General features: G+C 46.6%; 1 long non-coding RNA gene across 2 annotated transcripts in view; it reads left to right on the forward strand.

The window, feature by feature from the left end:
* LOC127006782 (uncharacterized) overlaps nucleotides 1-16,829 on the forward strand; it is a 135,224-nt gene that overhangs the window by 90,507 nt on the left and 27,888 nt on the right. The gene's annotated exons all lie outside the window — the stretch shown is intronic.

Raw genomic sequence — 16,829 nt, forward strand, 5'->3', positions numbered from 1 at the left:
GGTCAATTTCGGGAGGAGAGGTGTCCTGATAGTATTATCCCTTATAAAAACACTCAAGATTGTCATTTTTACTCCGAAACAAGCAAGATTTACGGAGTTTTTATGTTGAAGGTTAGTTTGATGTTGCAGTTTCATGCGGTGATGGAAGGTGGAGTACTCTGAGGAAGCCATTCTTGTCTATCATTATTGAAGTAGATGATGACGAAGCTTGTAGCGAACTCAGATGATGGGCGGTCAGAATAATCAACGCTGCCAGATTGTCGTACTCAGCCGCTTATATTTCCCGACTTCCTACCCCCAAACCGTCTTCTGGGCTCCAATAACGAAACTCATTTATAGTTATCGTTAAAAGAGTTAGATCCTGATGTTTCTTGGCAATAGTTATTCGTCAGAAACCGGTAAATACTATGCTCTGAGTACGATAATCTGGGACCGGTGGGCAGCCTGCGAAGAAAACGGGGGAGTATCGCTAGGGTAGACGTCTGACTGATGGACGCGAGAGGGAGATATATATTCCCGGCGTGTTTATGGGTTAAGGGACGCCCAGAAGAGAATTCGGAAAAGGCTCAACACATTGTAAGTTTGCAGGGCCCCGCTTCGCCGCCTCGCCTCTTCCCTCCCCTTCAGCAGAGCACCTTTATAAATTCCCTTCGTGAGGCTGACCAGTGACCTGCGTTTTAAAAGGTCACTGGAGCGCTTACCCTTGACCCTCTCTTTAGCCTGACCTTTCGGAAAGCGAATATATATAAATCGTGTGTCCTCGGTCCTGGTGGCTCTCTCCCGCCCCCCTCTCCCTCGCGCGCTCTCTCCCTCGCATTCACAAAATTTCGAGTGAGTGATAACATTGCTTTTCAGAACGAACCTTTTACATTCCGACTCACTATCTCTCTCGTCCCTTCCTCTTCCTCTTATCCTCTCTTTTATCCGTCCCACAATTTATCGGCCGTTTCTCACAATTCTGAGTGCCGAGTGAGTTATATTCGTGTTTATATATTGAAAGATTATACGAAACCTATCGGGAAAGGAAGACGCGGCGAGAGAGAGAGAGAGAGAGAGAGAGAGAGAGAGAGAGAGAGAGAATGTAACGCGAATGATAAAATAAATGATAGATAAGGAATTGAGGAAATAAAAAAGGAGAATAAACAAACACAAAGAATGTCGAAAGCAAACAGTGAAAGGATAATGAGAGAGAGAGAGAGAGAGAGAGAGAGAGAGAGAGAGAGAGAGAGAGAGAGAGAGAGAGAGAGAGAGAGAGAGAGAGAGAGAGAGAGAGAGAGAGAGAGAGAGTCGCGTCATTGCCCGCTGATATTAAGGGCATTGAGTCGCCAAATGTCCCCTGAAATTTATCGAAGTGCCCCCTAAAAGAAATGTGACCTGGGCGCCATCAACCTCTACCCCTGAACGCATTTCGAAGGGTATAGCGGGATCAAAAGGGGCTAAAAGGGGTTTCGAGGGTTAAGGGGGATCCAGAGGTGAGTGAATAGGATCTAGGATGAGGAAAAGGGATTCAAAGGGATGGGCAAGGGATGCGGGAGAACCCATAAAGGGGAAGGGGGATTGATGGATGCTGGTTAAAGGGGAGGGAGAGAAATTAAGGGAACGGGTGAGGAGGAGCGAAGGGAAGGGAATGAGGAAGGGAAGTAGAGTAATAGGAAAGGCAGGAAAGGGATGGAGGGTAAGGGAAAGGGAAAGAGATGTGAGGAAAACGAGGGATAAAGGGAAAGAGGAAAGGAAAGGGAAGGAGAGGGAAGAGGTGGAGAATGAAGGGAAAAAGGAGATGAGGAGGAAACGAAGTAAGGAAATGAGAAAAGGAAAAAGAGCGAGAGAGAATGGGAAGGGGTGGAGAAAGAGGGGAAAGGAAATGAATGGAAAACGAAGGAGTAATGGAATGAGGGAGGGAAACAAGGGGAAGGGATGGAGAATGAGGGGAATGGGGAAATAGATGATAGATGAATGGAACAAGGAAGTGAAAGAGGAAGTAGCGTGAAGGGAAAGACAGGGAAGGGGAAAGGAAGGGAATGAAGAAGAAGGAAGCCAAGGGAAGGGTGGAAGATGAAGGGAAAAGGAAAAGAGGAAGGTGAGAGAGCGAGAAGCGGAAAGGGAAGAAGATGAGCAGAAAATGAAGGATAGAAGGAAGCCAAGGGAGGGATGGAAGATGAAGGGAAAGGGAGAAGAGGAAGGTGAGAGAGCGAGAAGAGGAAAGGGAAGAAGATTAGCGGGAAATGAAGGATAGAAGGAAGCCAAGGGAAGGGGTGGAAGATGAAGGGAAAGGGAAGGGAAGGGAGGGAGCGAGGGGCGAGGCATGAGGAAGGGAGGCAAGCTTCTAACACAACAGCAGCGGCGCAATTTTCCCGTGAGAAACAAAATACTAGAAATCGATGTTGATTCCCTCGGTGGTTCGGCGGCCCCCGGGGGAAATGTGTGCCCCGTGCCACCCCTCCCCCTCGTTACCCCCTCATCCTCCCTGACTCCCTCTACCTGATCCCCCCTGCTCCCTATCTAGACTCCTTCCCTTCCCCATTCCCATTCCTTTCCCCATTCCCATTCCTTTCCCCATTCCCATTCCTTTCCCCATTCCTATTCCTTTCCCCATTCCCATTCCTTTCTCATTCCCATTCCTTTCCCATTCCCATTCCTTTCCCCAATCCCATGCCACTTATAGCACCCCACTCCTTCCCCATCCCCCTGCTCCATCTCCCCGCCCCTCCTCATCCCCCTCTCTACCTGCCCTCAACCTGAACTCCCCGCTCTCTATCTAGACTCCTTCCCTCCCCATTCCCATTCCCCTTATAGCATTCCCACTCCCTTCCTCCTCCTCATCCTACTTCTCATATAATGCCCCCCTAATCCCCCCTTATCTTCCCTTTACCTGACCCCCTACCCTATCTAGACCCCTTCCCTTCCCCATTCCCTTCTCCATTCCCATTCCCCTTATAGCATTCCCACTTCCTTACCCATCCTCCTACTCCTTCTCCTACCCCCTTCCCTCTCTAGACCCCTTCCCTTCCCATTCCCATTTCTTCCTCAACCCCCCTCCCCGCAACCCCTCCTTACCTCTTTTCTACCTGACCCCACTGTCCCCTTTCTGACCCCTTCCCTTCCCCACCATCCCCTCCCCATACCTTCTCCGTCCTCCTCCTCCTCATATAGTATCCCCTCCCTTCCTCGTCCCCTTCCCACTCCGCTCAGCCTCAGTTATGCCTCCCCCAACCCGCTTTGCTTCCTCCCCTACCCCCTACCCGCCCCGCCCCGACTCTAACCCATCTCCCTTTAACTTCCGCATCCCCCATCTCCCCTTCTCCCCTTCCGGTCCTTCCCCCACATCCCTTACCTTTATCTCCCTATCAATTATATATAGCCATTGTCACTCTTACTTTATTAGAGCCTTACCTGCCCCACCCTACCTTACCTTTCCTTTCCTTTCCTTACCTTACCTTACCTTACCAACCCTACCCTACCTTACCTTACCTTACCTTACCTTACCTTACCAACCCTACCTTACCTTACCTTACCTTACCTTACCCTATTATCCCTCTCCCCTTACCGTCCCAGCCTCCTCCCCGTCTTTAACCCGCCGTTCCTCCTCACCCGTTCCCGTTCCCACACCCGTCCCTCTCCCCTGCCATTCTTTCCTGCCACCCTCCCATGTTACCATACGCTGCTACACACCCTTGCCCCCGTCCCTTGCCCCATTTTCCGCCCCATCTCTCCTCCCATCTCTCCTCTCTTTCTCCCTCTCCTCCTGTCCCCACAAAGCTCACACCGCGAACAAAAGAAGCTCGGATAAACCGCATTCAATACCGTCCCGCGAGATAACAAGTTAGCTTCGTCCTAACTCCGGGACGGTCCCCCGCGACGCTTAATGTGGGAAGTTTGGTCCGTTCCTCCCTCCTCCGCCTGCCTCCTTCCTGCTTGGGTGAGACCTGGGGAATAGGGGAAGGGGAATATGAAGATCAGGGCAAGATAATAGGGAATGCAGTAATGGGTAGGTAGAGGGGAGTGTAAATAGGGTATGATAAGTGAATGAGGGGAAGAGAAATGGGAAGAAGGGGAAGGAGGAGAGGAGGGGAGAGCGGAGCGTTGGAGGAGGAAAATGAAGGGAAAAAAGAAATGAGGATGGAGTTAAGGATAGGCAGAGGGAAATGCAGGGAGAGGAGGATGAGGGGATGAAGAAGAGAGAAAGGGGAAGGAGGGGAAGAGGGGAGCTGGAGAAGAGAAAGATGATGGATAGAAAGAAGGAAGAAGTTACGGATAGATAGAAGGGAATGAAGGAAGATGAAAATTAAAGGATAAAGGGAAGAGAAATGAAGAAGGAGGCATTAGGAGTGGAGGAAGGAGGAAATAAGAGGAAGGAGAGGAGAGGAGGAAAAGGAAAGGATGAAGGAAGAGTGGAAAGAGTCGCAGTAAGAAAGAGGAGGAGGAAGAGGAAAGGCTTAGTAAGAGAGGGAGGGAGGGGAGGAAGGAAGGAAGGGAAGGAGGGGTGAAGATAGGAAAGAGGGGATAAGGGGAGGGGAAGGAGGGAAGGAGAGTCGTGGAAGTGATTTGCTGAGTTCAGAAAGTGGCAGGAGGCTGGGTGGCTGTCTGGTTGGTTTGTTGTTGTTGTTGTTTGATTGCTCTTGTTTTGCTGAGTGTGTTTGCGGGTTTCCTTCTGGCTCGGTTCTTGTAATTAGATTCGTTTCCACTCCTAAAATAATAAAAAGATGATGAAAAGATACTGAAAAAAAATGATAGGTAGTTTTCCCCCTCTGAGATAAAAAATAAAAAGATGATGAACTGAAAATAGAAAAAAATGAGTGATAAATAGTTTTCCACTTCTTCAATTACAAAAAAAAAAAATATGGAAAGATAAACTATAAATAAAAATAAGTGTCAATCAGTTTTCCACTTGAGGTAATTGAATACAAATGAAAATATAAACTTAAAATAAAGAAATGAAAATATTAAGCGGTTTTTAGTCTTTGAGATAAGAACAAATAAGAAGATATCACTAGAAACAAAGAAGAAAATACAAATGATAAACTTTACTTCTTCAACATCATTTCCAACTTTGACAAAAAAAAAAAAAAAACTAATAAGAAAAAAAAAAGCAAAATGAGAAGAATAAGAAATAGATTGAAAAGAAAAAAAAATAATAAACTTCGCTTCGTCAACATCACCTTCCAACATTAACAAAAGAACAACAAATAAAGCAAAAAAATAGAAAAACAAAAGGAGGAAAAGAAAGAGATGCAAGAGAAAGAAAGATAAGAAATAAAAAAATACTGAGGGAAAAAGAAAACGCTTATCGAAGAAACATTTAAGGACAGAGGTTTTCGGAGAGAGAGAGAGAGAGAGAGAGAGAGAGAGAGAGAGAGAGAGAGAGAGAACTTTAATATTTGAAAAGTGGAAACTTGTCCGGGATAGAGGTGAGAAATTTTTTAGCTGACAGAGTAGGAAGAGGGGGAGAAGGAGAAGGAGGAGGAAGAGGAGGAAGAGGAGGAGTAGGAGGAAGATGGTGGTAGTGGTGGCAAAAGAAGTGTGGAAAAGGGAAAAGGAGTGGAGGAGTGGAGGAGACGTAAAATGGAGAGCCCAGAGAGAAGGACAGCAGTAGTAGTTGTAGAGGAGGAGGAGGAGGAGGAGGAGGAGGAAGAAGAAGAAGAAGAGGAGGAGAAGGTGGAGGAGGAGGCAAGTGGTTGTGGTGGTGTGACAGAGAGAGAGAGAGAGAGAGAGAGAGAGAGACAGAGAGAGAGAGAGAGGGAGAGAGAGTGTGTGTCAAAAGGAGAAATCACAAGCAGAATAAAAAAAGTCTTCTGTCCAGCCTTTGAAATATGAAGAAGATATAAAAGTAAGATCCAAAACCTCCTGACACGATATTCAAGGTGTCAGTGCCCTAAATATACTAATAGTTAAAAGGTGTACATAGGATATTAGTTCTATTGAAGACAAGTCGAATTCTGGTAAGTTCCTTGTAAATTTTGTATATTAGAGTATCAAAGATCGTGTGATAGTTTATATCGATATCAAAAGGACGAGGAGGACGAGGAGGATAAATAGGTGGTGGTGGAAGAAGAGGAGGAGGAGGAGGAGGAGGAGGAGGAGAAATAGGTGGTGGTGGTTGTGGTGGTGGTGGTGGTGGAAGAGGAGGAGGAGGAGTAGGAGAAATAGGTGGTGATGGTAGTGGTGTTGGTGGTGGTGGAAGAGGAGGAGGAGGAGTAGGAGAAAGAGGTGGGTGGTGGTGGTGGAAGAGGAGGAGGAGGAGTAGGGGAAAGAGGTGGGTGGTGGTGGTGATGGTGGTGGTGGTGGGTTGGAATAATGGATGAAAGGGGCCCAGGGTTCTGCCAGGCCTCTTGTCTTACTGATGTGCTAAGTGACCTTGTGTGTAGGGAAGAGGAGGAGGCGGAGGAGGAACAAGAGGAGGAAGAGAAGGTCAGACTTGCTTCACTTCAGCCTCTTCTGTTCTCACTTCATAACACACACACACACACACACACACACACACACACACACACACACACACACATACACATGCACACTTCAGAGACAAGATAAACCAAATATTTCACATTCTCTCTCTCTCTCTCTCTCTCTCTCTCTCTCTCTCTCTCTCTCTCTCTCTCTCTCTCTCTCTCTGACAAATCATAAACAGTAATCTTCTTGGACCGTCGACTTTCATTTCTTTAACTTTCATCTCCTCTTCTGATCCTCCTCCTCTTCCTCCTCTTCCTCCTCCTCCTCTTCCGCCTCCTCCTCTTCCGCCGCCTCCTCCTCCTCCTCCTCCGGGACTCAAGGGGAAGTGTCACTCACCTAGTCAATTCAGGTCAAGTCAGGTCTGTCCCTCTGGATGCCACACTCTCCATGTTCTCTTTGACCCAACGTGTTTGTTCTCTCTCTCTCTCTCTCTCGCTTTCTCTTTCTCTTTTATCAATCGTATCTCGTTTTCTTTTCTTTCTCATGATTGGTTTTCCTTTTTCTCCATTTTTTTCTATGGTTCTTATTGGATAACTCTTCTCTCCTTCCTCCTCCTCCTCTCCTCCTCCTCCTCCTCCTCCTCCTCCTCCTCCTCCTCCTTCATTCCATCTTCATCCCTCTTCCATCTCCTTCATCTTTTTTTTCCCTCAGATCCTATTGTCTTTTTTTCGACCTCTTGCTCCTCCTCCACCACCACCTCCAATCCTCCTCCTCCTTCTCCTCCTCCTCCTCCTCTTCCTCCTCCTCTTCCTCGTGCAAGGAAAGGCGCTCCTACTGTCTCTGAGCTACCTTAACTTTGTCTCATTATCATGCTAATTGCCATAATCCGAGGAGGAGAAGGAGGAGGGAAGAAGAGGAAGAGGAGGAAGGAGGAGGAGGAGGAAGAGGAGGAGGAGGAGGAGGAGGAGGGACATAAGAATCGGAGGGTAATGATGATCAAAGAGTGAATAGAAAAAAGAATGTATAAAAGTTTGACAGAGAGAGAGAGAGAGAGAGAGAGAGAGAGAATGAGACAGACTGTATAAGGCTTTCCCATCATTAACTCATCATAATTGAGGTTAAATAAATTCGAAACGTTGAACTCAAAATTACAAGTTGAAAAAAAAAAGGAAAAAAAATCACATTCCCAGCGTTTAGACTCCCTCATTCGTCTATGCAAAGGATGAAATGGTCGAGAATAAAAGGGCAGCGATTCCCCTTGTAACTGAAACCCCTTTAATTACATCCAGGCCTCTTGATCCTCCCTTTCAAACAAGCTCACAAACACGTATTCAAGCGCCTCTTCAATCATCCCTTCATTCATCGTCTCCTCTTCTCTCTCTTCTCCCTTCTCCCTACTCTTATCTTCTCTTTACTTCTCTAGTTTCTTCTCTCTCATTTTCTCTTTTTCTCTCTAATTTCGTCTCCTTTTCTGTCCCGTTTACGTCTCTTTTCATTTCCTTTTCCCTTATATATATTTTTTTCTCCTCTCCCATATTTTCTCTCCTCCTTTTTCTCTCTCTCATCTCTCATTTTTTCTTTAATTTCCTCTCTTCTCCTTTCCTGCCCAGTTCTCTCTCCTTTCTTGTCCTCTAGTATGTTTTCTTTTCTCCCTTATTTTCTCTTCTCCTTTTCTCTTCTCTCTTCTCTCTCATCTTTCATTTTTTCTCTTCTTATTTGCCTTCCTCTCGTGTCCCGTTCTTTATCCTCCCCTGTCCAGTTCTGTCACGCACTTTCTATTTCTCTTCTGTCCTATCTTTTCGCTTTTCTCTTCACTCCTGCCCTCGCCTCTCCTCTCCTCTCCTCTCCTCTCATTTCCTTCTCCTCGCCTCTCCATTCCACTCCTACCATTTGCCTTCCTTTTATCAGTGCTCTCTCTCTCTCTCTCTCTCTCTCTCTCTCTCTCTCTCTCTCTCTCTCTCTCTCTCTCTCTCTCTCTCTCTCTCTCTCTCTCTCTCTCTCTCTCTCTCTCTCTCACCACCACCCTCACCACCACCATCACCACCATCCTCACCACCACCATCACCACCTCCCACGACCACCAGTTTCACACAACTCCCATGGCTTACTTCCCACTGCAGCCACTACTACTACTACTACTACTACTACTACTACTGCGACCTTCCTCCTCCTCATTCTCCTCCTGCTCGTCTCCCGTCACGGTTTAACAAGGTGGAAACGTAAACAGGACGTGGAATTCTGTCTCTTTTTATTATCATCATCATCATTATCACCACCTTCGTTATCATTATTATCATCATTATTATCATTGTTATTTTTTGCTTATTTTTCCGAATTTCCTCTTATTAGGTTGTCTTAAAGGTAAATATGCTAAGGTTACTCTCGTGGAAAATTATATGCATTGTTCTTAGCGAGTTGTGTTATTTCAGTAAACATTTGATATTCAACTACCGACTATATTTTTTGTTGTTTTTTGAGCAGCGGCCACGGAGTTGAGTTGTTGTATTATTGAGTTGCTGTATCTTTTCTAGCCGTGGATACGTGGATATGCCTCTTCTCTCCTCTCCTCTTGCCCCCCCCCCCCTCCCTTCCGAAAAAAAGATAGATAAGCTAAATAATTGAATGTACTATAAGCTTATTCTCCACTAGTAAAGCAAAGGTGTTTTATGTGGAATGTCAGAATAGTTTCCTTCCTCACTCTCTTCCCTTCTCTCTCTCTCTCTCTCTCTCTCTCTCTCTCTCTCTCTCTCTCTCTCTCTCTCTCTCTCTCTCTCTCTCTCTCTCTCTCTCTCTCTCTCTCTCTCTCTCTCTCTCTCTCCATTCTCTTTCTCTACGTCACGCATTCATTCATTCTTTCCACCTTGTACACATACCACAGCAACAGAACCACCACCACCATCACCACCAGCCCCACCACCACCACCAACAACAGTAACAGATAACAGCAGATATAACAACAATAGATAACAACAATAGATAACGACAATAAATAACAACAGAGATAACAACAGGGATAACAACAGATAACAACAGGAATAACAACAGGGATAACAACAGGGATAACTACAGAAATAACAACATAAATAATAAAAACGACAGAAATAACAACGCCAGCAACAGCAATAAGAAAAAAAATAACAGGAGGAGAAAGAAAGGAGCCAGGAGGAGACGTAGGAGGCGAACGTATCCATAAGAGACCGAGAGACCGAGAGACCGAGAGAGCGAGAGACCGAGACCCGCCAAAGAGAAGGAGAGAAATCAGGCAAAGTTCCTTCATCGCTGACGGTCTTGATTTGCATCGTAATGGGCGGCGGGCGATTAGAGGAGCCCTGTTGTCCTGCGATGGCCTGCGACTGACTGCCTTGATGTCCCGCCTTGATCTGATGGCCCGCGCGGGACTCTTAGTGGCCCAGCTAAGGACATCAGGGGAACTTCAAGGCCAGGAGGAAGAGGAGGAGGAGAAGGAGGAGGAGGAGGAGGAGCACAAGGAGAACGGCATTAAGAGACATGAGGAGTGTTCGGTGCATGGTGAAGAGGAGGAAGAGAAGGAGGAAGAAGAGGAAGAGATGGGTGGTATTAGGACGATGACAAGGATAAGGAAGGAAGGGATGCACAAGAGGAAGGAAGGAAGGAAGAAAGGATGGGGAAAAAGGGAGGAAGGAAGGAAGGTAGGATGCAAGGAAGGAGAGGAATAAGTAGGAGGAAGGAAGATGATAGCAGCAGGAAGAGGAGGAGGAGGAGGAGGAGATGGTGTTGGTGATAATGAAGGTAAAGCGTTACTGGAATATGTTAATTTAGTCGGTTAAGGTGAGAAGCGAGTAGGAACCGAGTGTGTGTGTGTGTGTGTGTGTGTGTGTGTGTGTGTGTGTGTGTGTGTGCGTGTGCGTGTGTGGGCGTGACTGTGTGTGGCGGTGAATGAAGTGAAGGTATCGAGCCCTGTGTGTATGTGTGCGCGTGTGTGTGTGTGTGTGTGTGTGTGTGTGTGTGTCCTATCAGTGGTTAGTGGGGCGTCGTGATGGCTTGGAAACTGATATCGTGAGGTGTTGCCGGGCCTCAGTTCGACTCCCATGAAAAGTTACGGCGTGCGAAGAGAGCGTTATGGGGTAGATAGTGGCGGTGGTGGTGTGGTGGCGGTGGTGGTGGTGATAACATGAAGGAGGAGAGAGAGAGAGAGAGAGAGAGAGAGAGACAGAGAGACAGAGAGACACAGAGAGAGACAGAGAGAGAACTGACGAAGGTAGGATGATGAAGAGATGATGACATGTCAGGAAGGGAAAATGAAAGAAGGGAGGAAAGGGGAAATACGAAATGGAGATATAAGAGAAAATATAATAATAATAAAGGACGTTATGAATATATGTATGTGTGTCTGTAAATGTATGTATGTATGTATGTATGTACGTAATGATGTATGTATGTTCGTATGTCGGTCTGTCTGTTCCCATTAAGTAAAAAGTTTCGCCAATTCCCATAATTTTCTCCTGGCGATCACTCGTTCCGGTAAACACGACGACCACTGCAAACAAACATAATGCGCGTTGTTTGTTTGTTTATTGGGTGGTTGGTGTTTGTCACTGCGGGTGAATGTGTGTGTGTGTGTGTGTGTGTGTGTGTGTGTGTGTGTGTGTGTGTGTTAATGCGAGCTTTGAGGCGTTGATCTACCACCACCACCACCACCACTTCCACTCCCCTATAACCCCCTCCTCACCACCACCCCTCCTCACCACCACCCCTTTCTACCCCTCCACTTCCAGCACCACCACCACCACCGCCATCACTCTCAAACTCGTATGTTCCTGAGTCTATAAATAATGAATACAGAAAAAAAGAGAACAGCTGTGCGTGTGAATATATTGAAAAGCGTCCGAGGTTGGCAGACCATTCCGGCGGGCATAAAGGAGAAAGATCAGCTTATAAAAGGTACATGCGTTTGGTTGGTTCTCTCTCTCTCTCTCTCTCTCTCTCTCTCTCTCTCTCTCTCTCTCTCTCTCTCTCTCTCTCTCTCTTTTGTGTGTGATGGGTTGTGGGTTGGGTTGTGGGGAGGTGGTTTGGTGAGGTTGGATGTAGGGTTATCAAGGGTTGGGTGAGGGGTTAAGGGTTGGGTGTGGGGATGGGTGAGGTTGGGTATGCGTGTGGGGTTGGGTGAGGTTGGGTATGCGTGTGGGGTTGGGTGAGGTTGGGTATGCGTGTGGGGTTGGGTGAGGGATTGAATGGGTTAGATGGGGTCGTAAGTGAGGTTAGGTGGGGATGGGTGAGGTTAGGTGGGGTAGGTTTGGATTAAGTGGCGTTGGGTGGGGTTAGGTGTGCGGCTGGATGAGGTTGTGTGTGTCGGGGGGGGGGGGGGGGGAATGTTGTCGTAACTATTTCTTCTAATTATGTGCAATTTTATTCTATTATATTTTTCTTTAATTTGCTGCTTTCCAGTTTATCTTTTAATTTCTTTTTTTACTTATTTCATTTTCTCTACTTTTCTTGTTATTATTTATTTTTTGGAGGGGGAAGAGAAAGAGGGAGATAATTTTTAAGGGTAATCTGCATGTAATCTTTTATGCAATTTTATACACAGGTAATTTTTGTGCATGTGGATATAATATAAATACAAAGAAGTGAATGTATTAGATGACCCTTTTACTGCGTGTGCGTGTGCGTGTGCGTATGTGTATGTGAGGGGGGGAGGAGGAAGGGAAAATGGCAGAAGGAGAAAAAGTGAAAAGAGGAAACGGAGAAATAAGAGAAAATAAACATATAAAAGCAAGTTATGAATCTTTGTGTGTGTGTGTGTGTGTGTGTGTGTGTGTGTGTGTGTGTGTGTGTGTGTGTGTGTGTGTGTGTGTGTGTGTGTGTGTGTGTGTGTGTGTGTGTGTGTGAGTGCGTGAATGGCAGCAGCGTTTTGAGCAGCAGTCGTTTGAGGGCCACTTGTTGCAGAAGGACACTTGCCCCTTGAGGCCCGCCTTCAAGGACCATTCACCTCCTGACCAAGCTCCCCCCTACCTCTCCGCCTCCTCCTCCTCCTCCTCCTTCTCTTTCTTCACCTCCACTTCCTCCTCCGTCTCCTTCTTTTCTCCCCTTTGACCTTTACTTTCTTCTCCGTACCATCAAGTTTTTTTCTTTCCATTTTTTTTTTGCTTCCCCTAATTCATCTCTCTCTGTCTTCCTCCTCCAATTTCTCCTTCTCTTTCTTTGCCTCCGTTTCCCTCACCTCCTTTCTTTCTCTCCTTTACGACCATTACTTTCTTCTCTCCTTTCGCTTTTTCCTCTTTTTTTTATTTCAACTACTTTCTTTATTCCATTTTTCACTTCATCAAATTCCTCCTCCTTCTTCCTCCTCGTCTTCCTCTTTCTTCACAGTCAATCATTTATCTTTCCTGGTGTCCTCCTCCTCCTCCTCCTCCTCCTGTTCCTTTTTCAGCATTCATTCCTTTCTCCACTACATCTTTCGTTAGCTTGACCTCTTTCTTCTCCTCCTCCTCCTCCTCCTCCTCCTCCTCCTCCTCTTCCTCTTTTTCCTCCTCCTTTTCTTCAGCGTTTCCTCTTTTGTATCCTCTCTTTTGCGTGGTCTTTCTCCTTTCCTCAGCTCCTCCTCTTCCTCTTCCTCCTCCTCTTATTTTTCCTTCTCCTTATTATTCATTCTAAGCAGGTAATCTCGTTATGTGCTGGCGTGCTCTCTGCTCCCTGCTTCTCCTTTGTTTTGCTATCTCTCCTTTCCTCTCCTCCTCCTGCTTTCTTCGCCTTGACCTCTCCTCCTCTCCTCTCCCTCATCAACTATTTTCTTTGTCTGAAGGCTCTTGTTCGCCTCCTTCCTCTCCTTCGGTTGCTGCTCCTCCTTCTCCTTCTCCTACTTCAAATGTCCTCCGTATTAAATTTTTTTAGGCTTGAATTTGAGTGTATTCAATAGCTCCCTTTCCTTCTCTTCCCTCTCCTCCTCCTCCTCCTCCTTTCTTATTTTCCCTTTCCTTCTGTTCTGTATGTCATTATTCTTTTTCCGAAGCCCTCCTGTACAGTTCATCTATCCTCTTCCATTTCCTCCTCCTCCTCTTATTTTTCTTCTTCTCCATTATTCCTTCTTCGTCCTAGTTCCTTTCCTAGTTACTCTATATTGGCATCTACAATATTCTTTACTTTTCCTCCTCCCCCTCCTTCACTTCCATTTCCTTCTCCGCCTCCATCTCTTCCCTCTCCTTCTCCATATCCATTTTTTCTTCCTCGCCTTTCTTCTACTTCCACCTGTATTTCTTCCTTTACCTCTTCTTTTTTCATCCACCTTCACTTCTATTTCCTCCTCCTCCTTCTCCTCCTTTTCTTCCATTTCCTCCATATCCATTTATTCCTCGTTTTTCTTTTTCTTCGCATATCATATCTTTTTCCTTTTCATCCCGCTTTACTTCTGTTTCCTCCTCCTCCTTCTCCTCCTCCTGTTTGGAATTCTCTACCCTGTGATGTTGATAGTACAACAGTTACGACCTTCAAGAATAGATAAAACTAATATTTTGAATCTAACCAGCAACAAAGATGTTACTCATTGTCGTAATAACGTTAAGTTCTTTCGAATACTGGTGTCCTTGTCTGCTTTTATCGCCCGGTTAGTGGTAGCAGTAATGTTAGTTCTCTCCTCTTTCCTGCATAATTTCCATGCAGTTTTTCCATGCTGCATGGTTCTTTTTCTTTTCCTACCGGCTTTGGCTGGAGGGATGGGGGGTGGGGAGGAGCCTTCGCCTTTGCTGTCCTTTATCTTCCACCTTTGATTAGATAGTTAGTGTAGCTTGTCACAAACAGCCTCGTAAGGACCAGCAGGTCTGCTGTTGTTTGTTCTTTCTTTGTATTCCTTTTTTCCTCCTCCTCCTCCTCCTCCTCTTCCTCCAAATCCTTTTCTTCCTCGTCCTTCTGGTTCCTCCTGTATCTCTTCCTTTTCCTTTTCTTTTTCATCTTCCACCACTTCTATTTCCTCCTCCTCCTCCTGCTGCCGCTGCCTCGGGGTCGTCACGTGGGAGATGACTCGCTTCATATTCATGAGGGGCGCCGCTCCCTCCAAACGTGACGTCACCACGGTCAGGGCGGCTACCAGGGGGACGTGGGACGGGGGTGCGAGGGGGGCGAGGCGAAGAAAGGAAGGATGTGGAGGAATGGAGGAGGAAAAGAAGAAGGGGAATTGAGACGATACGATGTGAATGAATTGAGGAGGATAAGAGAGAGGGAAGAGGAGGAGGAGGAGGTGAAAAGGAAAATAAGTGAAAGGAAAAGGAAATGATTAGGGGGAAAGATGTAAGAAATGAAAATGAAGAGGAGGAAGAGGAGGGAAACTTAGGCGAAAGGAAGGATGCGAAGAAATGGAGGAAGTAAAGAGGGAGGAGGAAGAGGAGGAGGAGGCGAAAGGGAAAACAAGTGAAAGAAAAAGGAAAACACGAGGGAAAAGATGGAAGAAATGTGCAAACGAAACACTAAGGAAGAGGAAAGAGGAGAGGAAAAAGATAATTGCTCAAGAGAAGGAGGAGGAGGAGGAAATGAAAAAGTTGTAGACTGCTGAGGAGGAAAACAAGGGAAAGAAAAAATAAGAATGGAAAAGAACCCGCAGCGAATTGAGCAGAGTAGATGAGGAGGACGAAAAGATTTGGAGGGAAGGAGAGAGAGGAAGGTAACTAGGTTAAGATCCCGAAAAATGGAGGAAAGGGAGGGGAAGAAGAGGAGGAGGAGGAGCTAGGAGGAAAAAGAACAAGGAAGAGTTTAAGGGGACGTAAATTGATTTAGGAAACTGTAGGGAAAACGAAGGGGAGGCGAGACCCGCAGACGCATATAGAACAAGAACAAAAAGAACAGCAATAACAAGAAACAACCTCAAGAAGACAGATACAGGCAGATTGACAGACAGGCAGATTGACAGACAGGCAGATTGACAGACAGGCAGATTGACAGACAGGCAGATTGACAGACAGGCAGATTGACAGACAGACACAGACAGACAGACACAGACAGACAGACACAGACAGACAGACACAGACAGACAGACACAGACAGACAGACACAGAGACAGACACAGAGACAGACAGACAGACAGACAGACAGACAGACAGACAGACAGACAGACAGACAGACACAGACAGACAGACAGACAGACACAGACAGACAGACAGACACAGACAGACAGACAGACAGACACAGACAGACAGACAGACAGACAGAGACAGACAGACAGACAGACAGACAGACAGACAGACAGACAGAGACAGACAGACAGAGACAGACAGACAGAGACAGACAGACAGAGACAGACAGACAGAGACAGACAGACAGAGACAGACAGACAGACAGACGAACAGACAGAGGCAAAGAAACATGGAAGCTCAGACAGGCAGGTAACAGATAACAATGACTGACAGACCGACAGAGACCAACAGAATCAGACCCTACAGACACATACTCGGGCTTTACAGACGGACAGACAAACAGACGCACATCCTTCCTCTTCGACTTCCACACAAGCACTGACACTTGACACCCTCGATGCATCCTTCCTCCCTTCCTTCCTTCCCTTCCCTTTACCCTGACATAAAACAACACCTCGACCTTGACGTTAAAAATACCCGGCTATACGACGCCCCCGCTATACGACGCTTCGCCGCCTCCGCCAACCAGCAGGAAGCTTGTTTGTGTTCCGGCCGCTGATTGGCTCGTCCTTTTTGTGCCGGAGATCTTTATTGGTCCTTGGCGAGGCTGTAGACAGAGAGGGATGGTGATTGGCTGGTCACTTTTTACGTATGGCTTCCCTATTGGCTCTCCCTCTTCCTAGTATTTCCTCAAGCTTGTATTGCACGATGGTCTGACTGCCTCGTACGAAAGACTTAAGGCGGGGAAGAGGGAACGTGAGGGGCTATTTTCTTCTGCCAGAGAAAGGGAGTAAGAGAGAAGAAAGAAAATGAGAGCGAGAGAGCGAGCCAGAGAGAGAGAGAGAGGGAAAGAGCAAGTCAGGGATTGAATGCACCTGTTTTTTCTCCCATCATCTCATCCATTTTCCTCGCCCTTTTAAAATGATACACCCGAGATATTTTTCCCCACATTTTCCTCCGATTCAAAACTGCATTAGCTCCCGACGCCTTCAGTCATGCCACGCGGGTTGCTATTGGCTCAGGGCCTAGCGAGATCCACCAATGGGATGACTCGCCCGAAGCCTTACTCTCCATGAGCCTCGAGGAAGAGAAATAAGAGAACAGAACGGAGGGGAGTTGAGTCCGCGGGAAGGGAGGAAACGGGTGGAAGGAGAGAGGGGGATTAGAAGGACGGAAGGAAGGAAGAAAGAGGAAAGTGTGAATAAAGGAAAGAAGGGGAGAACAATGGCTGGAGAGAGAGGGAAGGGTGGAAGGAAAGGAGATTAGAGGGAAGTAAAGAAAGGACGGAATGAAAGCAGGAAAGACGTGAGAAGAAATAGAATGAAGGAAAGAATGAAAACAAGC

The sequence above is a fragment of the Eriocheir sinensis genome, chromosome 33, assembly GCF_024679095.1.
Source record: "Eriocheir sinensis breed Jianghai 21 chromosome 33, ASM2467909v1, whole genome shotgun sequence".
Taxonomy (NCBI): Eukaryota; Metazoa; Arthropoda; class Malacostraca; order Decapoda; family Varunidae; genus Eriocheir; species Eriocheir sinensis.